We start from the raw sequence: 23569 nt of genomic DNA, 5'->3' as shown, positions 1-23569 counted from the left end.
GACTGTGGCATGAACTACCTTACCCTGAGAGATAAAGAAAATGACATACTACATGTCAATTGATTTTAGGAAGATATTTTTGATAACTACTCTAACGATTTAATTAAAGATTCAAAGAAATATTTATTAGCTTAGTCCATTTTTAATTACACAAGGGAAAAAATCAAAATGCCTAATATGATATTAAGTATGAGTATATATATTTGATATTTAGCCACCAAAGTGATTTTTACTTTGACCTTACAGATATGGATATGCATTGATGATATGAACATGTACACATCATATACATGACTATTCTGATTAAATATGCTGCAAGGTTCTGGCAATCTGTATATTTGGATAAAGGGAAGGGGTAAGAACAAACTTTGTTAAGCTGCTATAGTACATCTTGTTATGGACTGAATGTTTGTGTCCCTTCAAAACACGTGTTGAAATTCTAACTTTCAATGCAATGTTATTAGAAGGTGGAACATTTGGCAGGTAATCGAGTCAAGAAAGTGGAGCCCTCATTAATGGGATTAATGCTCTTATAAAAGATCCTCTGGAGGGTTTTGTCATCCCTTCTACCACGTGAAGACAGAATAAGAAGATGACCATTTATGAGCCAGCAGGTAGGCCCTCACCAGACACCGAGTCTGCCAGCACCTTACTGTTGGACTTCCCAGCCCATAGAACTGTGAGACATAAAATTACTGTTGTTTGTAAACCACTCAGTTTATGCTGTTCTGTCACAGCAGTCCAAAGGGGCTAAGGCAGTTATTTCCATTTCTCTTCTCATGGGTCATGAGATTACAGTTGTAGAAATTAATAATATTTCCTTTGAGTCTGATTATATCATTGTGATGAATATTTCTTGTCACCGTTAAACCTTCTCTCATTGTGTTTCTTAACTAAACATTTCTCCAGGAATTTGTAACTGTCTCTTTAAGACGTTATCAAGTCACTGATCTGCTTTGTCTTCCCTTGCACCTAGTAAATTTCACAGTTTTAAGCAGCCTCAACCTTAAAAAAGGCTTTTCTCCTCTTCCAGCTCCTGATGTACTGAGAGGAAAGAGACAGACTCAGTTTGGGTATCCTCTGGCTGTCCTGGGGTGTTGACAAGATAAACTTTTACACTATGAACAAAATTTAGACAAGATATTGGGTTGAGAAAATCACTCAGGCCTGTGGCTGGTTTTAAAGAATGAATCTAAAAATTATTCATATTTCTTTACCTCAATATTTGATTGATTTTCTTTCTGAAATTATCTGGTGTAAATGAGAAATATAAACTCATTTCTTATTACAATGTGAGGCTCTATCGCAAAACTGATAATACTTTCCTATACTAAAAAAACCTATTTTTTGTCCTCTGAATTCTTATATGAATAAACACATTTGATACGTTAAGTCAACATGAAGATACTAAAAAAGATGAGTAGAAATGATTACACTACACTTGTGGATTTTTCTGCTGTTGCTTCTAGTGGCATATAATTCCATTTTATCTTTTATTTCTTCATAGATTTACAGTTAATGTAATTATTGAAACATTTGTATCTCAATACACCATTTAGTATTACTATGGTTCCTGTTTGTGTTATTTAGAAAAAAAAATATTGCTCTCCTTTTGAATTGAGGTAGGTTTTTGTTTGTCTATATGTTAGCTTAATTCTAACATTTCCTTTCTAGTGATATATTATTTATATTCTTTGTTGTTATTATAATTGTTATATTAGAGATTATACTATGCACACAACTCATTAAAATTAGATATAAATTTTTATTTTTATATTTTCCTAACCAACACTAGGACATTAGAACAATTTAAATTACTTTAAAACCCTTTCTCCAATTTATATGCCATTTTTGCTATATATTTAAATTCTAAACATATTTTAACACCCAAGCCAATATTGATATTTTTCTAAGTCATTTGTGTATATCATTTACCTGTACATTTATCAAATACTCTTGTTTATTATCATCTTAACATTTTACTTAGGCCTGCAGAATGCCAATGAGTTGTGTTTTTTTTTTACTGTGGACTTTCCAGTGTCAATTCTCTGTTTTATTTCACTTGAAAACACATTAATTTTACATTTAAGATGTTGTTTATAAAATTAGGTCATCACATTATATTTCAGAAGGAAAATTCCATTCCTTTGTCTCTGGTTCTATTGTGTGGATGAATAATATAATCTTATTATTGTTGCTTCTTTAAACAGTGATCTGCCTTTTTTCTCTGAATGTTTTTAAGAATATTTTATTGTCTTCGATTTGACGTAGTTTTTGCTAAAATGTGGCTTTAAATAGCTTTTTCTTTATTTTCTTCCCTTCTTGTTCAGATCCAAGTTCGATTATGTTAAACAATCCCTCTGTCCTCATTATCTCTTAGCTCTTTGGTATTTTACACTATTTTGTCTCTTCATGCCTCATTGGAATATTTTCTGTGGATCTTTCTTTCTGTTTATCAAAGATTACATGATACACATGTGTAAAAACCTAAAAGAATCTACGTTAATAATAAAATTTATAGGTGGATAAGTTAAGGTGATAAATAAAATGTCAATTTGTAAAACTCATTTTATTTGTGACTACTATAGCAAAATAATGTAATTTTTTAATTGTCCGGCAATATAGCATCAAAATTATCAAATATATAGGAAAATATCCAAAATAAGATGTGCAAGATGTCTACGCTACAAACTAGGAAATATTACTGAGTCACAAAGAAGTTCTAAACTTATAAAGAGGTACACCTTTCATATGCTAGAATTTTCTGTTTCCTGATCTGGGTAATGGTTACACATATGTGAAAATTTATATAGCTACTTATTCTTTATCTTCATATTTTTCTTAATCTATATTATACTTCATTGAAAAGTTTATTAGAAAAACTAAACAGAACATGTAACATAGAAGACCCTATTCTCAGAGAGACAAAAAAAGAATTAAAACTGCTGCTATAAACAAATATAGTTATGATTAAAAGTATAGATGTATATTAATTCAACATGTAAAAATGAAATGAGTAATGTTAAAAGAATTAGTTGCCAGATCATCAACTTGCATTAATTCCCTTTCCTAAAACTGATCTGCCAAACATGTCTTCAGCCAAGAAATTGTAAAGTTTTTCCTTTAAGTTTTCATCTAAGAAATAAGAATATTTTTACTCATTTTTGAATTTTAGTATTACATCTTAAGGTGTCAACTCTTTCAAAAGAGCAAAGAGAAAAAATAATTTAAAATATCAGCACTGAGAAAACATTATTTGATCAAGACACATATACCAACTGTCACTTCTTGCCCTTCCCTTTTACAGTAATATTTCTATTATTAAAAATAAGGTATTTTGGCCTATATTAATATGTCCTGAACTCAATATTTTGCTGAATAGGGAAAGAGTGATGCTACGTTTAATTTAATAACCTAATCTTTTCATACACTGTCATTGACTAAGTAGGCATTGCTCCTATGGAAGCATTCGGAGCTACCAAAAGAGCATCAGAAAGAAATGTGGAAGGCTATGGCAGTAATTATACTCACATGACAAACCTACAGCAAAACATCATGCCTTGCTGTCTGTCAGTAGGCATTTATCTATTCTCCCTCTCTCTCTCTCTCTCTCTCTCTCTCTCTCTCTCTCTCTCTCATCTAAAAAATAGAATATCAAACTTTGTAACAAACAAATATGGGAAAAATATAGAACTGCTGTAAGCTTGAGTATTCACATTTTTTTCCATTTTTTGGAATGACAATCATCTTGGTGAATATTCTTGTACACGAACCAATTGTTTCCCAGTTGAATATCTATTTGTATGATATCCAAAAATACAATCAATGACATAATATCCAGAACTTTATAAAATAATAATTTTGTAATTGCTTGTTCCTCTCTCTCAAAGGTCTGTATACTGTTACAACTCTGAGTTAAGCAAAGACATGGAAAAAGCTACTATCCTAGCTACATACTATGATTCTGAAGCGCCCATTTCTATTTCTCTTATCTTTGAATGTCACCTTAAAATGTATTACAAAATTAAAATTTTATCTAAACATGTAAAGTTTTTTATCACATCAACTTTTTAAAAATAATAAAATTAAAAATTTCCAATTATTTACCCAAACTTCACCTTATTATGGTTTCATCAATTAAAAGTTCCCCCAAACAGTTTCTCAACTTTTGTGTTAAGGAAAAATATGGGTCATTTTTTTGTTATAGGGCCTGTCCTGCACATTGTATAATACTTAGCAACCACATGGCCTCTACTCACTGGATGCCAACAGTAGTTCTTCCTTATCATGTCTGTTTCTCTCACTTGTGATGACCAAAAAATCTAGCATGACAAAAATCTTCCCTTTGTTGAGAATGACCACTCTAAGTAAAAAATTGACAAGTAGGATATTTAGTATTTTTTTAAATGTTAGAAAAACTTTTTTAGTAGTTCCTCTAAATTGAGAAAGTGACTGACTTTAGTTTCTGCATACCAAATCCCTCTAGTAAGATAGTTGGTTTCAAATTAGCTGTGTTAGCATAATGGAAAGCAAGATCTAATCAATTTATCCGTCAATGACCATTGACGGTAATTTTTTATTATCATTATTGATTCATAGCCTGTAACAACCAAGGCCTCCACATTTAAAGAATGAGTGCAACTATTTTCCCCAGTTCCATCCATTTATATACACATGTATATGTTCACTGTGGCTCTGTTTATAATAGCAAAGACCCGGAATCAACACAAATGACCATCAATGGTAGACTGACAAAGAAAATGTGGCACATATACATCATGGAATACTATGCATCCATAAAAAAAGGATGAGTTCATGTCCTTTGCAGGGACGTGGATGAATCTGGAAACCATCATTCTCAGCAAACTGACACAAGAACGGAAAATCAAACACCGCATGTTCCCACTCATAGGTGGGTGTTGAACAATGAGAACACATGAACATAGGGAGGGGAACGTCACACACTGGGGTCTGCTGGGAGACAGGGTGCTAGGGGAGGGACAGCAGTGGCTGAGGAGGTTGGGAGATAACATTGGAAGAAATGCCTGATACAGGTGACCGGGGGGATGGAGGCAGCAAACCACCATGGCATGTGTGTACCTATGCAACAATCCTGCAAGATCTGCACATGTACTCCACAACTGAAAGCACAATTTTTTTTAAAAAAAGCAGAAAATATATATATATCTATTTCATACCTACATACGTTCATCACTGGGGACAAAATACTGAAGTGAACAGACATGACCCTGCCTCTTGGAGTTATATTCTATGGGGGAAAACAAAACAAATTAGAGGCCTATTTAATAAAATAAATCTTAGCCAAAACACTACAGTCAAGAAAGCAGGCTCAAGAATTAATTTCTATTATTAACTATGACTTTGAAAAAGTTCATTTTATGTGATGTTTACTTACTTATAAAGAAACATAATAATTATACTCAAGTTTAGACATTACCGAAAGATGAAGAAATTACATCAAAGCTCATTCTCCAAACAAAACCTATTCTTCTTCTCGTCACTTGAAAAGATTTTAAAATGTTTTAGGCAATATGTGAGATCTTTAATTTATTTAAACCTTTCTGCAATTTCTTTTGTTCCTTTCTTGGGCCACTGAATCTCTTAGGTGAAAAGTCATTGCTGACCTACAACCAATTTCAGACTCATCTCTCCAAAGACTTCATATTTTTCCACAGGTGATTTTAACCCTTCCTATGACTTTACCTACCTCTAGTCTTCTAATATTGTTTTATTTTTTAATAGACAGGGTCTCCCTTTGTTGCCTAAGCTAGTCTCAAACTCCTGGCTTCAAGCAGACTTCCTGCCTCAGCCTTCCAAAGTGTTGGGACTACAGGCATGAGCCACTGTGCCTGGCTATCACTGCTTTATATCACTGCTAAATCAAAATCTCTAGCCATAGCCTCAGTCTTGATAGTCTTTCTGAAACTTTCAAAAGCTTTTAGACATTTTAGCATATGCTTAATGTTGAACATAATTTAAAATACTGTCAAAAGAAGGAATTTCTCAGGTTGACTAGTTGATTAAATTTTAATAATAGGTTTAATTTGCAAAATTGAGGGAGGCATTTGTTTTTTTGTTGACTGAATCGCCTTTGTTAAATCCTCCTTATCTGAGCAATTAGAAAAATCAGTGTTAACCTTTTATTGTAATTTTTAACCTTAAAGATTTTGTTCACAAATGTAATTGCTTCTTTTTTAGTCAAATTAAATTTTGTTTATTTCAGCAAGTTTCACTATACAGTTCCTTCTCAGACATGTGCATAATCTAAAAGTTTTATAAAAGATTTCTCTATCTACATTCTCCTTCTTCAATATACATAAATTTATCTAAAATCCAGATCATCAAACACTCTAGTTTTTAACTCACATTCCCTTGGAAAAGACTTAGGGAAATATTTAGAGTCTAAACTCTATTGTCTTAAACTAAGCCACATTTTTATGTAAATGATTATATCTTCCATCTTGCTGAATATACTACCAAGGCTTTGAGGGCATAGACAATGGTTATACTTCATGTCCCCCAAAATTTAACAATTATATTGCACTTCATGTGCACGGTAATCATGAGACCAATGATTTTCTGTAATAGTTTTTGCAAAATATTGTAATACTTTGAAAATATATTTTTTATTGGACAGACAGGACCGATTGAGTTAAATAATCAGGAGATAATATACTTAGTGGCACAACTAGCCTTCTGTGCATTAGCAACCTACTTATGTTTTATTTGTTTTGTTTTTCTGAACCACAGAAATTATTACAATTTTTTTGCAACAAAAGCAAAATAGTAATAAACATACATGATCTCAAATATTTTTAGTAAAAATAGCAAAAATATGTTTATGTATAGAGCTAGCATAAATGGTCATATTTCTCTTATCATTCTTTTGAAAAATCACATATTTTCTTTTCTCCTGTATTGGACTACTAAAATTTAAATCAATGAACAGGCTATAAGTCATGTTTCTTTTTGGTCACATGAGAGACTACAGCACTTTATATTGTATCACTATTGCATGAATTTTGTTAGGATTAATCTGTTTGCATTTCCATTGTAATTTCATCAGGTTTCTTAATGTATTCCTTTTACTAGGTCTGAAAAAATTTATTCATGATTCTATTACATGATGAAGTAATACCCGTTGGCAATAGTAGAGTTAAGGTGTCCAGTAGTATTTCTTTTCTTTTTTTTTTTTTTTTTTTTTTTTTGAGAAGGAGTTTCGCTCTTGTTACCCAGGCTGGAGTGCAATGGCACGATCTCGGCTCACCGCAACCTCCGCCTCCTGGGTTCAGGCAATTCTCCTGCCTCAGCCTCCTGAGTAGCTGGGATTACAGGCACGTGCCACCATGCCCAGCTAATTTTTTGTATTTTTAGTAGAGACGGGGTTTCACCATGTTGACCAGGATGGTCTCGATCTCTTGACCTCGTGATCCACCCGCCTCGGCCTCCCAAAGTGCTGGGATTACAGGCTTGAGCCACCGCGCCCGGCCGTCCAGTAGTATTTCTATATTTCCATAGGTTTAGTAATCACCATAAATTATTGTCAGATGTGAGACTGAAGGGTTAACTTTGACTTGAGATTTGTACTCTCGTGTTGAATTAGTTCAGGTTGAGGCAGGAGAATAGGATCTTGGGGCAGGGAACTTAAAGACTTCCTAGAACTAAATCAAATGGAAAAATACCCAACTTTCTAAGGCCAAGTAAATAACCTTGCAACATACTTCAGCTATGACGAAGACATCCTCCTCATTTGCCTAGGGTGTACACAAAGTAAATAATGTGATAACCTCACTTCACCTTCTTTATTTGCATAGGGTGTACACCAAGTAAATAACTTTGTAACTTCACTTTAGCCTCTTCATTTACATAGGGCATACAGCAAGTAACCAGTGAGAAACCTCTAGGGTATTTCAACTTCAGAAAATTCTGTAGCCAGCCTCTTGAAACGCCCTTGCTGGAGCCTGCTCCCACTTTCTCGAGTGTACTTTAATTTCACCAAATCTGTGCTTTTCTTTTATTTCTTTGTTTTTGTGTTTTGTCCAATTATTTGTTCAAAATGCCAAGAATCTGGACACATTCCACCAGTAATTTAAATTTTACTGCTACTTTTTAATTTGTAGATGTTAAATGGGGCCAATTCTCTAAATTATTTAGAACTATGATAATTTTAGAAAGCATACATTAGTTACATGGGATTCAAGTATTTTATATTCAGAAAGCAACCACAATATTTTTCTGAATTTTCTTTATTTCTGTGATGGAAAATCTGCCACAAACTATGTTGTTACTAAAAATGTGTGAATTAAATTTTATACTTACATTTGTAAAATGCAAATCAAAATTCACTTTTCACTTAATGTTCCTGAATAATGTACATTTGCCTGATAAGCAGAAATCTAGCATTCATAAGAAAATATAATTTTACTGATGACCAAGAGTTAATTTTTTATTGGCTACACAATTATAAATATCTAGCATCAATCTCTTTTATATCTTCAACAGATTTTGGCATGAAAGCACAAAATGCTCAGGGTTGACTTCATTTCAAGAAATTAGTTAATCTGAGAGCTGTGCAAACTCCATCAGGTAATTGTTTCCTCATATTCAGTTTGACAATAAGAGTATGTTAATATCTTCCACATAAAGTATCTACCAGAAATGTTCATTATACATGTGTTAATAAAGATACAATAATGTTTGTCACATCTGCTGTCTGAATCGGTGTAACTAAAATCAACAAGTGACTTCACGTTTTTGAAGAGCTAACCCCAGCACAAATAGTGGCAATGGTGTGAAACATGGGAATTCTCATGTAAGTTGATAAGACTCTAAATCAACAAAGCTAGTTATCAACATCTACATTGAATAAGCAGCTTATATTCATTCAATGTTTTCATTTCTAGCTTATATGAAGAAGTTCTCAAATTTCTGCACAAAAAAATATATGAACAAGTATGTTTATCATACCAGTTTTCATACTAGAAAACAACTCAAAAAGTTATTGTCCATTTGTCTATTAGTTTGGTAGGTTGTCAAAATAAAATACCACAAACTGGTGGTTTGATCAATAGAAATGTATTTTTTCACAATTTTGAATGTTGAAGGTTCAAGATCAACATTGTGGCAGGTCTGGTGTCTCCTAAGGTCTTTTTTTGTGGATTGCAGACAGCTCCATTCTCTTGTGTCCTTGAACGGCCTTTCTCTGTGCATATGCATACCTGGTATCTCTTCTTTTTCTTATAAGACATTGGTTTTATTGGATTATGATCTTGCTCTTATAACCTCATTTAATTTTAATTTTCTTTTAAAAATTCTATCTGCAAGCAGTCACATTGGAGGCTAGGGTTTCAACATACGAATTGGTGAAGGGCATAGTTCATAATAATCTACAAAAGTGAATTAAAATTTTTCGTGTATTTAATAAAATAGTCAACAACAATGAAACTAAATAATATCAGTCAGCCTGAGCTACATTACCCTGTGATAACATATGGCCCTTACTACTTTCAATGACAAAATGTATCCCTCTCTTATACTACACCCTAGGTTAGTCTCTGATCTGTTCTCCTACCTTTACACTCTGGAAATAAAAGAGAAACTCCTCCACAGAGTTCGTGCCTTTCAAGGAAGACAGGAAGAAATTACAAAGATGGAGCATTGACATGCATTCCTTTCTCCACCTTTCATTGCTCAAAACAGCTTTAATCACTACTTGTAACATCCATAGGACAGGAATAATTCATCATCTGGAGAAGCAGCAAATATATTACACCCTACCACACAAAGAACTTAACTTTTCACTATTAGTATGGATAAATCTCACATGAAAAAAGTGATAAGCTGAAGATAAATATATTCATTATATTATGGTAGTATAAAATATAACTGAATACTTTGAAAGTATTTATTTACATAAAATCATGATAAATACATGTAGGGAGATGATAAATGCAAAATTGGGGATAGTGGTTACTGCTAAAGAGAGGTCATGGTGATCATATGTTTGGTGAAATGACACATGCATGTTTGGCATGTTACTCGACATATCTTCTTCAAGTTTGAAATGATTCAATCTATTTGCTAAAAAGTATGTAAAGTAAGGCATATGTTAATTAGATTGATCTAGCCTTCCCACAAAGTATACATATATTGAAGCATCATGTTGTGCACCATAAATAGATACAATTATTTGTGAATCAAAGATAAACATGCGTACATAAATAAAAGCATTGTAAACAACTCAAATAGTTGTTACAAGATATAGTAATATGTTCATTAGATTTTCCTACACATATTCAGGGTTTATCATTATTTTATATTGAATTAAATCTGATAGAAAAAGAATATATAACAAACTTTCTTGATTTTAAAACTTTGAAAACTTATCAATTTGTCCTTCTTTTGTTCTTCTTGTAAAAGAAGGACAAATTGATAAGTTTTCAAAGTTTTAAAATATATGATATATATCTTTATGATATATATCTCCTAGTCCGTGTGCAGCTTGAGGAGTTTTAGGACATACTTTGCATGTGCCTAGAATAGTAGATAAATGACTTAGAAATAAAAATAATTGGAAGTAAATGAATCTTCTTTATATCTTCTCTTTTTAAATATTTTAAATTTTAAAATGTGCAATGATTATTTTTACAAACAAAATCAAACGTTGATTTAAACTGTGTTTGTTCTGAGCCATCTAGTAATCATTTTGCTTTTTAATGTTTACTTCCTTGACCTCATAACCAATGACCTTTTATTCTACTTTACTTCACTTAATAGCTCTCTTAAACAAATCTTGTGAATTGTCATTTCTCCTTATTTATAAATGTTATAGGTAAAAATTCTACTTCTGATTATAACCTTCTTATTTTGTCACAAATATCCAGCTTTGGAGCTTTTACACGTGTGCAACAAAGTGAGAGAGGGCGAGAAACTTGAAGACATTGCGCAAGTGTTACTGAAGGGTGTATGGTAGCCAATACTTCAGTTAGTTACCTAGTAAACATTCTTCTCAATTTGTTAATAACAAAATCTCATAGTTGGGGGCAAAACAGAATCAAGATGAAAGTAGGAAAAGGCACTTCTGGGAAGTTTTTCTTTGTTTGTTTAATAATAGGAAATCTCTATTTCTGTCTTTTCCTTCTTGCTTCAGATTTGGTAAGAAGACAATGTGACTGCAGAATTCATCTTATAATCATGAAAGAAAAAACAAAATATTTGCATATACCACCTTCTAGAGCCTTAATATTATCGCACTGCTGAAAGAACTCTATCTTGAGACCTTTTGTTGTATAAGGAAAATTAATTTTGTAAGCCACTAGAAGACATTTAAGTGTTTTCTGTTAGCCAAAATCAATACTGATGACAGATTCAGAGCAAATTGGGAAGAAAAATATAAAAGAAAAAAGACATGATACACAGATTGGGAACAAGTAGAATAGTAGGAGAGGATTAAGACCTCCATCAAAATCTGAGTTACAAAATAAAATAAATTGATTCTATAATGTATACATCAATTCAAGACTACAAACTACAAATAGACCTTAAGCATTTTTTGGTATCTATGAATTGTCTCTGTTTAATACACTCTTGGGTTTCCAGTGTTGATCTTCACTCTTTTAAAACTGCCATGTTTCAGACATTCTGATTCTCTATTTTCATCAGAAGACATCATCCTTTTTGAAAAGAGAAGCTCTTAAAAGAGAACTTTCTGATCATCACATAAATATCAATCTTAGAATCAATCATAGCTCCATCTTCTCCTTCCCTTCCTTTCTCTTACAACCCAGATCCTCTTTTTCCTCTTGAAACCAAGATCGTCTTCTTCCTCTCCTCTAAGGACAATGCTTCCACCATTTCTTGAGGTTCTGTCCTTTCCTCCTCATTTAAAAGCAGGTTTTTATTCATCCATTCGCTCTGTTCAAACGCTCTCAACTGACTTTCTAAAAACTCCTAAAAACCTTTTTGTAAAGTATCTAACCAAATCTTTCATCTTTTTTGTACGGTTGGTTGTTCGCTTGGTTGGTTGGCTGCTTTTAACTTACGAATTTGTAGCTATTTTGATTTTATTTATATATGTTAGATATTTATGTAATATTTTGAAATCTGTTAGAAAATTCTACAGTAAACCCTTTTCTCATCCTGTGCCATGTATTTACATGCTATTAATTGGGCATTTTGATAAATTGAAATACTTGATTTCATTGTAGTCAATTTTATAGTGTTCCTTTATGGTTAGATTTTGTGTTTGTTGTAGAAAATATCTGTCCACTTCAAGTTCTTAAAGCTGTGTTTTGATTTTCTTTTTTTTTAGAAAGGTATGGCTTAGTTGTTTACATTTAGAAATACAATCCATTGTGTATCAATGATATTTGTAGGTTTTGAAGCAAGAGCTAAAATTTATTTTTCTTTACATGAAAATCCATTAGAAAAGGACATTATTGAAAAGATAATTATTTCTTGACTACATTGTGATGTCGTCTTTGTCACATATCAAGGCACCATATATGAATGTGTCTGTTTCTGAAAGCTGTATCCTATTTTATTTGTCTAATTCTTCATATTTTTGCCAATACCTCATTGTTTGATTTATCTTTATAATAAGCCTAGATAACTGGAAAGAGACATTCTTTAGCTTTGCTGTTATGATTCAAGATTGTCTTAAAAAAATTTTGTCCCTTTAAAACTGGCTAGCCACATGCAGAAAGCTGAAACTGGGTTCCTTTCCTACACCTTATACAAAAATTAACTCAAGATGGCTTAAAGAGTTAAACGTAAGACCTAACACCATAAAAACTCCAGAAGAAAACCTAGGCAATACCCTTCAGGGCATAGGTATGAGCAAAGACTTTATGACTAAAACACCAAAAGAAATGACAACAAAAGCCAAAATAGACAAATGGGATCTAATTAAATTTAAAAGAACTTCTGCACAGCAAAAGAAACTATCATCAGAGGGAACAGACCACCTACAGAATGGGAGAAAATTTTTGCAATCTACCATCTGAAAAAGGGCTAATATTCAGAATCTACAAAGAACTTAAATAAATTTACAAGAAAAATAAACCCCATCAGAAAGTGGGTGAAGGATAAGAACAGACACATCTGTATGGTGATATTTATGCAGCAAAAAAACATATGAAAAAAGCTCATTATTACTGGTTATTAAAGAAATGCAAATCAAACCCACAAAGAAATAACATCTCAAACCACTTAGAATGGTGATCATTAAAAAGACAGGAGACAACAGATGCTGGAGAGGATGTGGAGTAATATGAATGCTTTTACATTGTTGGTGGGAGTGTAAATTAGTTTAACCATGTGGAAGACAGTGTGGCAACTCCTCAAGGAACTAGAACTGGAAATACAATTTGACCCAGCAATCCCATTACTGGGTATATACCCAAAGGATTATAAATCATTATATTATTAAGAAACACGTACATATGTATTTATCGCAGCACTGTTTAGCAAAAACATGGAACCAACCCAAATGCCCATCAATGATAGACTGGATCAAGAAAATGTGGCACATATACATCATGGAGTACTATGAAGCCATAAAAAAGGATGATTTCATGTCCTTTGCATGGACATGGATGAAGCTGGAAACAATCATTCTCAGCAAACTAACAAAAGAGCAGAAAACCAAGCACTGCATGTTCTCATTCATAAGTGGCAGTTGTACATTTTTTGCTTTTGTTGCAATTGCTTTTAGCACCCTCATCATGAAATTTTTGTCCATGTCTATTTCCTGAATGATATTATGTAAGTTTCCTTCAAGGGTTTTCTAGGTTTTGGATTTATATTTAAGTTTTTAATCTATCTTGAGTTGATTTTTGTATATGGTGTAAGGTAGAAGCAGAATTTTAGTCTTCTGCATATGGCTAGCCAGTTATCCCAGCACTACAGAGCTTGAAGACTGTCTTTCTAAAATAAAATAGGCAGACCAGAATTGAGAAAAAAAGAATAAAAAGGAATTAACAAAACCTCTTAGAAACATGGGATTAGATAAAGAGACAAAATCTACAACTGGTGCATGTACCTGAAAGAGATGGGAAGAAAGGAATCAACTTGGAAAACATATTTCAGAATGTGATTCATGAGGACTTACCCAACCTAAATATAGAGGCCAACATTCAAATTCAGAAAATGCAGAAAGCCCCAGTAAGAAACTCCACAAGAAGATCATCTCCAAGACATATCACCATGAGATTCTCCAAGGTCAAAATAAAACAAAAAATAGTAAAGGCAACTAGAGAAATAGGCCAGGTCAACTACAAAAGAGAGCCCATCAGACTAACAGTGGACCTCTCAGCTGACATTCTACAGGCCAGAAGAGATTGGGGTCCCATATTCAACATCATTAGAGAAAATAAATTTCAACTTATAATTTCATATCTTGCCAAGCTAAGCTACAAAAGTGAAGCAGGAATAAGATGCTTTTCAGACAAGCAAATGCTGAGGTAACTTGTTACTATCACGCCTGCCTTACAAAAGCTCCTGAAGGAATCACTAAATATGGAAAGGAAAGACTGTTACCAGCCACTACAAAAACACACTAAAGTACACAGTCCAGTGACATTGTAAAGCCACCAGTTAACACAAGTATGCAAAATAACCACCTAACATCACGATGACCATATCAGTGCTAACCTTAAATTTAAATGGGCTAAAAGCCCCAGTGAAAAGACACAGCGTGGCAAGCTGGATAAAGAATCAAAATCCACTGGTATGCTGTCTACAAGAGGGTCATGTCACATGCAATGACACACATAGACTCAAAATAAAAGAATAGAGAAAAATCTACCAAGCAAATGGAAAACAGAAGAAAGTGTGAGTCACAATGCTAATTTCAGACAAAATTGACTTTAAACCAAAAAAAGGATTTTAAAAAGAGACAAAAAGGGCCATCAGATAATGGTGAAGGTTTCAATTCAAGAATGTAACGTAACTTTCATAAATATATACTCATCCAACACAGGAGCAACCAGATTCATAAATCAAGTTCTTAGAGACCTTCAAAGAGACTTAGACTCCCACACAATAATATAGGAAGACTTCAACACCCCACTAACAATATCAAACAGATCACAAAAACAGAAAATTGACAAAGATATTTAGCACCTGAACTCAACAGTGGATCAAAAGGATCTGATACATATCTACAGAACTCTCTCCACCCAAAAGCAACGAAATACACATTCCCATTGACAAATAGCACATACTCTAAAATTGATCACATAGTTGGGAGTAAAACACTCCTCAGCAAATGCAAAAGAACTGAAGTTATAACAAGCAGTCTCTCACACTGCAGCACAATCAAATTAGAAATGGAGAATAAGAAATTCACTTAAAACCATACAATTATATGAAAACTGAATAACCTGCTTCTGAATGACTTTTGGGTAAATAATAAAATTAAGACAGAAATCAAGAAGTTCTTTGAAAATAAGAATAAAGATACAACATACCAGAATCTCCAGGACACAGCTAAGGTAGCATTAAGAGGGAAATTATTAGCACTACATGTCCATATCAGAAATTTAGAAAGATCTCAATTTAACAGTCTAACAAACCACAACTAAGAGAACTAGAGAACAAAGAGCAAACCAACCTCAAAGCTAGCAGAAGACAAGAAATAACCAAAATCAGGATGAACTGAAGGTGACATACACACACATAGACACACACCATTCAAATGTCAATGAATTAAGGATCTGTTTTTTTTTTAATTGATAAAATAGACAACTAGTTATACTGACAAAGAAGTAAAGAGAAAATTCAAATAAGCACAATCAGAAATGACAAGGGGGATATTACCACTGACCCCACAGAAATAAAAACAACCATCAGAGAACAGTTTGAACACTTTTATGGATATAAACTGGAAAATCTAGAAGAAATAATAAATTCCTAGACAAAGACACCCTTCCAAGACTAAACCAGGAAGAAATTGAAGCCCTGAACAGACCAATAATGAGCTCTGAAATTGAGGTAGTAACGAATAGTCTACCAACCAAAATAAGCCCAGGAGCCGACAAACGCAAAGCCAAATTCAACAGATGTACAATGAAAGCTGTTATTATTATTCCTGAAACTATTCCAAAAAACTACAGAGGAGGGACTTCTCCCTAACTCATTCTATAGGGCCAGCATCATCCTGATAGTAAAATCTGGAAGAGACACATCAAAAAAAGAAAACTTGAGGCCAATGTCCTCGATGAACATTGATGTAAAAATCCTCAACAAAATACTGGCAAACTTAATCCAGTGGCACATCTAAAAGCTTATCCATGGGTCCTGAGGATACAAGATGGCGGATTAGACACAACTCCAGCACACAACACACAGTGAAACAGATGCAGAAATCCAGAGATCTCCTAGATCTAACCGAGGTACTAGGTGCATTTCAATGGGTCTGGTCCGAGGGTGAGCAAAGGTCACTCAGGGCAGACCGAGGTGGGGAGGGGTGCTGTTTCACCCAGAAAGTGCATCTGACTGGCAATTCAGAGGCTCCACCTCTGGCACTCTGGTCCAGATACAGTGCTCCCCACAAAGCCTCAGCAATACATAGAACAGGGGATCTTTGCCAGTCAAGCGCTGGGAATTACAAGTAAGGAGTTGAATAAGAGTCTGCAGACTGAGCTATCACCCCCTCCCCCCAACCAGAGAGAGAGGGAGCTGTAAGTGGGAGCAGCTGGGTGACCCCTACGCCATGACCAGAGAGAGAGAAACCTGAAAAGGGGAGACAGCTGGGTACGGCTGGGTGGGTCCCTAATCTCTCCCACAAACCCCAGAGGGCTGAAGCTCTGACTCTAGTGGGTTTCGTAGCCAGTGCCACAGTCTAAGATGAATCCTGAATGATCCAGCCCAGTGAAGGAAGGGCAAAACCCACCACTAGAGGGGTGGGACTGGGCTACATGTTTTAACAAAAAATACAGGAAGCCTACGTAGCAACTGGACGGCCTTCTTGACAACCCAGCAGCACTGACAGGTCAGCGGAAGAGGCAGGCTTAATCACCCAGCATAAACAATAAACAACACAGGAAGCTTCCCTAGTAACCTGAATGAGTCCCTAGAAATCCAGTAGCACCTACACAGGCAGACAAGCGACCTCATCAAGCAGCTCTCTGACACCACAGCCAGGTAAATCCACAAAGATGAGAAGAAACCAGTGCAAAAAAGGTGAAACCATCAAAGACCAGAATACCTCTTCTCCTTCAAGGGACCACAACTCCTCAACAACACAGGATCACAACCTGACTGAGAAGGAGTGTGAAGAATTGACAGAAACAGAATTCAGAAGGTGGATAATAACAAACTTTACAGAGCTAAAGGAACACGTTCTAACTCAATGAAAAGAAACCAAAAACCGTGAAAAAAGGTTAGATGAAATGCTAACTAGAATAACCAGTTTAGAGAAGAACATAAACGAATTGATGGAGATGAAGAACACAACACGAGAACTACACGAAGCAAACACAAGTTTTAATAGCTGAATCAATCAAGCAGAAAAAAGGATATCAGAGATTGAAGATCAACTCAATGAAATAAAAAGAGAAGGCAATACAAGAGAAAAAATAGTGAAAAGAAATGAACAAATCCTCCAAGAAATATGGGATTATGTGTAAAAAACAAATCTACGTTTGATTGGTGTACCTGAATATAATGGGGAGAATGAATCCAAGCTGGAAAACACACTTCAGGATATTATCCAGGAGAACTTCCCAAGCCTAGCAAGGCAGTCTAAATTTCTAATTCAAGAAATACAGAGAACTCCACAAATACACTCCTCAAGAAGAGCAACCCCAAGGCACATAATCATCAGATTCACTGGGGTTGAAATGAGGGAAAAAAATGCTAAGGGCAGCCAGAGAGAAAGGTCAGGTCACCCACAGAGGAAAGCCAATCAGACTCACAGCAGATCTCTTGGCAGAAACTCTACAAGCCAGAAGAGAGTTAGGGCCAATATTCAAGACCCTTAAAGAAAAGAACTTTCAACCCAGAATCTCATGTCCAGCCAAACTAAGCTTCATAAGTGAAGGAGAAATAAAATCCTTTACAGACAAGCAATTATTTTGAGATTTTGTCACCACCAGACCTGCCCTACAAGAGCTCCTGAAAGAAACACTATGGAAAGGAACAAGTACCAGTCACTGCAAAAGCAAACAGTTGGCAAAGACCAAAAATGCAATGAAGAAAATGAGTCAACTAATGAGAAAGAAAACCAGCCAGTAACAAAATGGCAGGATCAAATGCACACATAACAATATTAACATTGAATGTAAATGGCCTAAATGCCCCAATCAAAAGACACAGCCTGGCAAACTGGATAAAAAGCCAGAACCCATCAGTGTGCTGTATTCAATAAACCCATCTCACATACAAAGACACATAGACTCAAAATAAAGGTATGGAAGAAGATTTACCAAGCAAATGGAGAACAAAAAAAAAGCAGGGGTTATAATCCCAGTCTCTGATAAAATGGACTTCAAACCAACAAAGATCAAAAGAGACGAAGAAGGACATTACATAATGGTAAAAGGATCAATCCAACAGGAAGAGCTAACTATCCTAAATATATATGCCCCCAACACAGGAGCACCTAGATACATAAAACAAGTTCTTAACGACCTAAAATGAGATTTAGACTCCCACACAATAATAGTAGGAGACATCAATACTCCACTATCAATATTAGACAGATCAATGAGACAGAAAATTAACAAGGATATCCAGGAATTGAATGCAGAGCTGGACCAAGTGGATCTAATAGACATACAGAATGCTCCACCCCAAATCCACAGAATATGCATTTTTCTCAGCACCTCATTGCACTTACTCTAAAATTGACCACATCATTGGAAGCAAATCACTCCTCAGCAAAATGCGAAAGAACAGAAATCATAACAAACAGTCTATCAGACCACAGTGCCTTCAGACTAGAACTCGGGATCAAAAAACAAACCCACACAACCACCTGGAAACTGAACGACTTGCTTCTGAATGTTGACTGGATAAACAAAATGAAGACAGAAATAAAGATGTTCTTTGAAACCAATCAGAATAAAGACACAAATTACTACAATCTCTGGGACACCTTTAAAGCCGTGTCAAGAGGGAAATTTATAGCAATATTGTTAAAATGGCCATACTATCCAAAACAATTTATACATTCAATGCATTCAATGTTAGGCCTATTAGACGACCATTGACATTCTTCCCAAAACTAGAAAAAGCTATTTTAAAATTCACATGGAACCAAAAAGAACGTGAATAAAGAAGGGAATCTTAAGCAAAAAGAAAAAAGCTGAAGGCATAATGCTACCTAACCTCAAACTATACTACAGGGCTACAGTCACCAAAGCAACATGGTACTGGCACAAAAACAGAAACATAGACCAATTGTATGGTACAGAAAACCCAGAAATAAGGCTTCACACCTACAACTATCTGATCTTCAGCAAATATGACAAAAACTAATGCTAATTGTTATTACATTTCTTTTCTGAATTATCTAGATGATCATCAAAATTTTTTGTGGTGCATTACACTGATTAATTTTCAGACATAAAATGTCTGTTTCATTTCTAACACAACTGTTTCTGCTAATTTTTTTTGCATATGATTGGATTCACTCTGCTAATGTCTTCTTTGAAATATTTGTATCTCCACCCATAGGGGAGATTGTCTACAATATTATTGTTTTGAGATGTTCTTATCAGGTTTCAGTATAGCGATTTTATACAGGATGATTGGTAATGTTTCTAATTGTTTAGAAATACTTCTAAAGACAAGTGGACTTGGAAATTTACGGGAATAGTTTTAAGCATGGGATTTAATATTTATTTTGTATCAGAATTAAGAATACAAACTAAAATTTTGAAATTTTATACATATAAAAAGTGTATTTTTCTACTTTTACTTACATATGAAGTTAAGTTCTTGTAATAGAAACCTATATGCACAATAATGAAAGAAGTGCTAATGCATTCAAAATAAGCCAAAGTAATAATATAGTAAGACACAGCAATATTTTTACACATGGCATTATTGTAATATAATACAATATTTTTAAAAAGATTTTGAAAGATAACAGTATAATTCATATCTTATTAAAGAGTATCCAATCAGTGTGAAACAGAAAAAATCATTGATTTAATTAGGAGTATATTTGGTAGAAGATAAGGTAACAAATTCTTCTGAGAGGTTCTGGTACATGGTTTATTAAGCAGTAAAAAAAGAAATCAAATGGAAAACATTTTAATATTTTGAATAAGATATTTATGTTCACCTAAACTTCAAGTTCTTATGTAACATCTTAAAGTATAGAAATATCCTGTATTAATTATCTTAATTATTCTTTTTAAGTGGTCATTTGATTTTAGATAAATTCTCTTCCAAAATGTAAACAGGAAAAATTGTTTCTCATAAATAAAATAATCATGGTATTTTCAAACCTATTTTCATTTATCTGTAGAATAAGATTTTTTGATACTCTAAACCAGAAGGAAATAAAGGAAAATATTATGCCATATGTTTGCAAGTTTTACCTGCTTTTCAATAAATTGAATATACTATTACATCATAGCAAAATTATTACATACTTTTGTATCTACTACTGTATTAAAAAAGGGAAAACTACTATATTCGCTGTATGCTTAAAAAGATAATACAGTATAATGAGAGAACAGTTCCAACACATTTGGATGTAGAGTGTACTGTCAAGAATGTTTAGCTTTTACTGACTTATAAACTGGTTAGTTTTACTGAGAGTTACTCTCTAAAACATTTTCAATCTGACTGAAAATGAATCAATATTTACTGATGAAAGATTATACAACTTTGAAAGAGGCAGACAAACTCTAAAACTGGTCTCTTACTACCTGAAAGAAACTCCCGTCAGTGAATAGTCTGTGGAATAAAGAACAAAATAGCATTACCTTTGACTTCTAATTGATTTTAGCTCCTGGAAGACACTAAACTAATCAATAGCAGTCATAATGACAGGAACTAGGGTCTCATGTTGGGAGGTTCACTAAGAAATATTATGTGTATTCAAAGCAATATGAAGGTAATAGGCACAAGGTCTCTGCCATAAAATGCCTCCCCAAATAGCTATGGTGACATGCAAATCAATATGAGCCCTAAGCAACAAAAGAATCTTCCAGTTGAGTACAATAGCAGAAAGTGGTGTTAAATATGAGAACGAAAACTGAATTTTGGTTATGCTGCTTTTGGCTACAAGTAGAGAAAAGCCAATATAATGGATAAAATAAACAAGTGTATTTGCTCACACAACTAAAAGTCCAGAGGTCACTAGATTCAAACCAGTTATATCTAGTAGGTCTGGGCTACACCTTTCCCTAACTATGAATTCTTCTGTGTTCATTCCTAAAGTGGTCTCCTTCATAACAACAATGTAAAAATGAAGGTCAAAGTTTCACAATCACAGAACACAAATTCATGGGGGTGAGATGCATCTTCATGGTGGCTTTATTTTAGAAAACAGAAAACTTCTTATCCCTAAGCTCCCAACAAACCTCCCTTTCATCTCTCTGTCTCAGAGTCAGCCATACTCCAATCTTGAAGCCGAAGAGATTTTTGTACTTAATTGACTTGAAGATTACTACAGGATTTAGCAGGCTCATCATTGGACCTGTGGGTGAAGTAGGATTTATTGTTTCTACGAAAGAAATAGGTCAACCTGAAAAAAAAAAAAATAGTTTTCTCCCCAAAGTAGAAGTAAAAAGGAAGTTTCATATGTTGGGAAAGAAAATTCTTACAAAACCCCATTTTTCAGTTATCTTTACTGATGTTAAGTATACTCGAAAAGCAGATAGAAGATTTATCTATAAAGAGGAACTGTTAAAACATCTATTCAACATATCGTATTCACACACTCAATTTCTAATAAGGTTCTTCTCACAGAGATTACATTCCGATTCGAAAGACAATCCATTCAATAAATTCAATTTTTGAACAGGGTAACTATATAATATTAAATATTTGTGTAAGAAATAAACAGAAAAACATGATAGTAAATAAAAGGTAGAATGCCTAACTACTTTTTATAGAATGACTCAAGAAAACATTATCTGGAAAGATGACATTTAAGCTTACATATGAAACATCAAAGTTGAAAAAGAGACAAAAAACGGTGAGTAGAAAAAGTTGTTTCAGAAAGAGAATACAGAAAGGTCAAAAGATCTGAGGTGCCTGTTCATGCACACACACTCAGACATGCACACACGGTTAAAACATCTTGTTTTTATGGAACTAGGATTCACTGTTAAGGGTGAAATGGGGTAGAGGAGATGTGCAATACAGAAACATGCATAAAAAATAAACGTGAAAAGATTTGTGCTTTGCAAAAAAATAAGCAGGAAATGGTTGAACAAATAGCAATGACATAACAGGGACTGGAAAAGGCTTGAAATAGTAGAGTGTCGAAAGGAGAGCTTCAATGAAAGGGGAAATTTGAGCAGATACCAGAAAGAAGAGAGAGAACAAACAGGTCATTCAAAGATCTGAGGAAAAGAAGTGTGGAATTTAATTGGAGAATCCCAGCTGGTGTCCACTGGTTAGTATGTGGGGAAAAATCCCCACGTTTGGTCATGGAAGTCTTTTGTTTGATGATGGTAGTGGCGGTGGTATGAGAGTAGAGGAAAAACACAATTTGGGAGTTTTTTCCAAACACCGGGTATTTTTGAAAATAAAGTGTGTAACATCTTTTGCTAATAAATGGGCTTACTTCAACAGAATACAGATATATAAATATAAATAAAAACAAGAAGTATATGTAAAGAGAAATGCAAATACAATGAGCCAAGGTGAGAGCTTGGCTAATGTATTTTATAAAAGCAAGAAAGCTAGCTAGCTAAAGCAAAGAGAACAAGTTGGGAGAGCAGGTGAGGAATTGTAGGGAATTGTTGGTTTTGTTGAGAATTTTGACTTTTACTCTGAGTGACATCAAAGCCATGGGAGAATGGATTGCATGATGTGATAGATTTAAGAACATCGCTCAGAGTGCCATACTGTGAATTAGAATGCAGGTGGTAAGGACAAAGTAAGGATCCTTAGAAGTTACTATTTAAAACTAAGTGGAAGATAACAGTGGCTCAAGACAGAGTAACAGTAGAGAAGGCAGCAGAGAATGGTTGGATTCTGGATACGTATTAAAGCAAAAACGGAAAAGATTTATCAAAAGATTAGAAGTAGGTGTGAGAAAATAATATTTATAAGGAAAAAAATCAGCAGTTTCTAAATGTCTTGGGAAAAATTACCATTTTTGAATGTTTATAAATACCATTAAAATAAAATGGTTTCTTCATATATTCATGTATTATAATTTTTCATGTCTTTTTCAATAACTTTTAATTTTTTTTTTTTTTTTTTTTTTTGAGACAGAGTCTTGCTTTGTCACCCTGGCTGGAGTGCAGTGGCACGATCTCGGCTCACTGAATCCTCCACCTCCCGAGTTCAAGCACGTCTCCTGCATCAGCCTCCTGAGTAGCTGAGATTACAGACATGTGCCACCATGCCTCGC

General features: G+C 34.0%; 1 long non-coding RNA gene across 2 annotated transcripts; it reads left to right on the top strand.

The window, feature by feature from the left end:
• Positions 1-1642: 1642 nt before the first annotated feature.
• LOC141583631 (uncharacterized) lies at positions 1643-23260 on the top strand. Of its 2 annotated transcripts, none has more exons than XR_012516340.1 (3): positions 1643-5696; positions 8524-8607; positions 11171-23260. It is a non-coding gene; the product is annotated as an uncharacterized LOC141583631 (long non-coding RNA). The 2 variants fall into 2 exon arrangements; XR_012516341.1 differs by lacking the exon at positions 11171-23260 and having other exon boundaries at positions 1643-4912; positions 5627-5696; positions 8524-10306.
• The last annotated feature ends 309 nt before the right edge of the window (positions 23261-23569 follow it).

Source organism: Saimiri boliviensis, chromosome 2 (genome assembly GCF_048565385.1).
Source record: "Saimiri boliviensis isolate mSaiBol1 chromosome 2, mSaiBol1.pri, whole genome shotgun sequence".
In the NCBI taxonomy this organism is placed as follows: domain Eukaryota; kingdom Metazoa; phylum Chordata; class Mammalia; order Primates; family Cebidae; genus Saimiri; species Saimiri boliviensis.
This window is presented reverse-complemented; position numbering and strand designations above follow the sequence as displayed.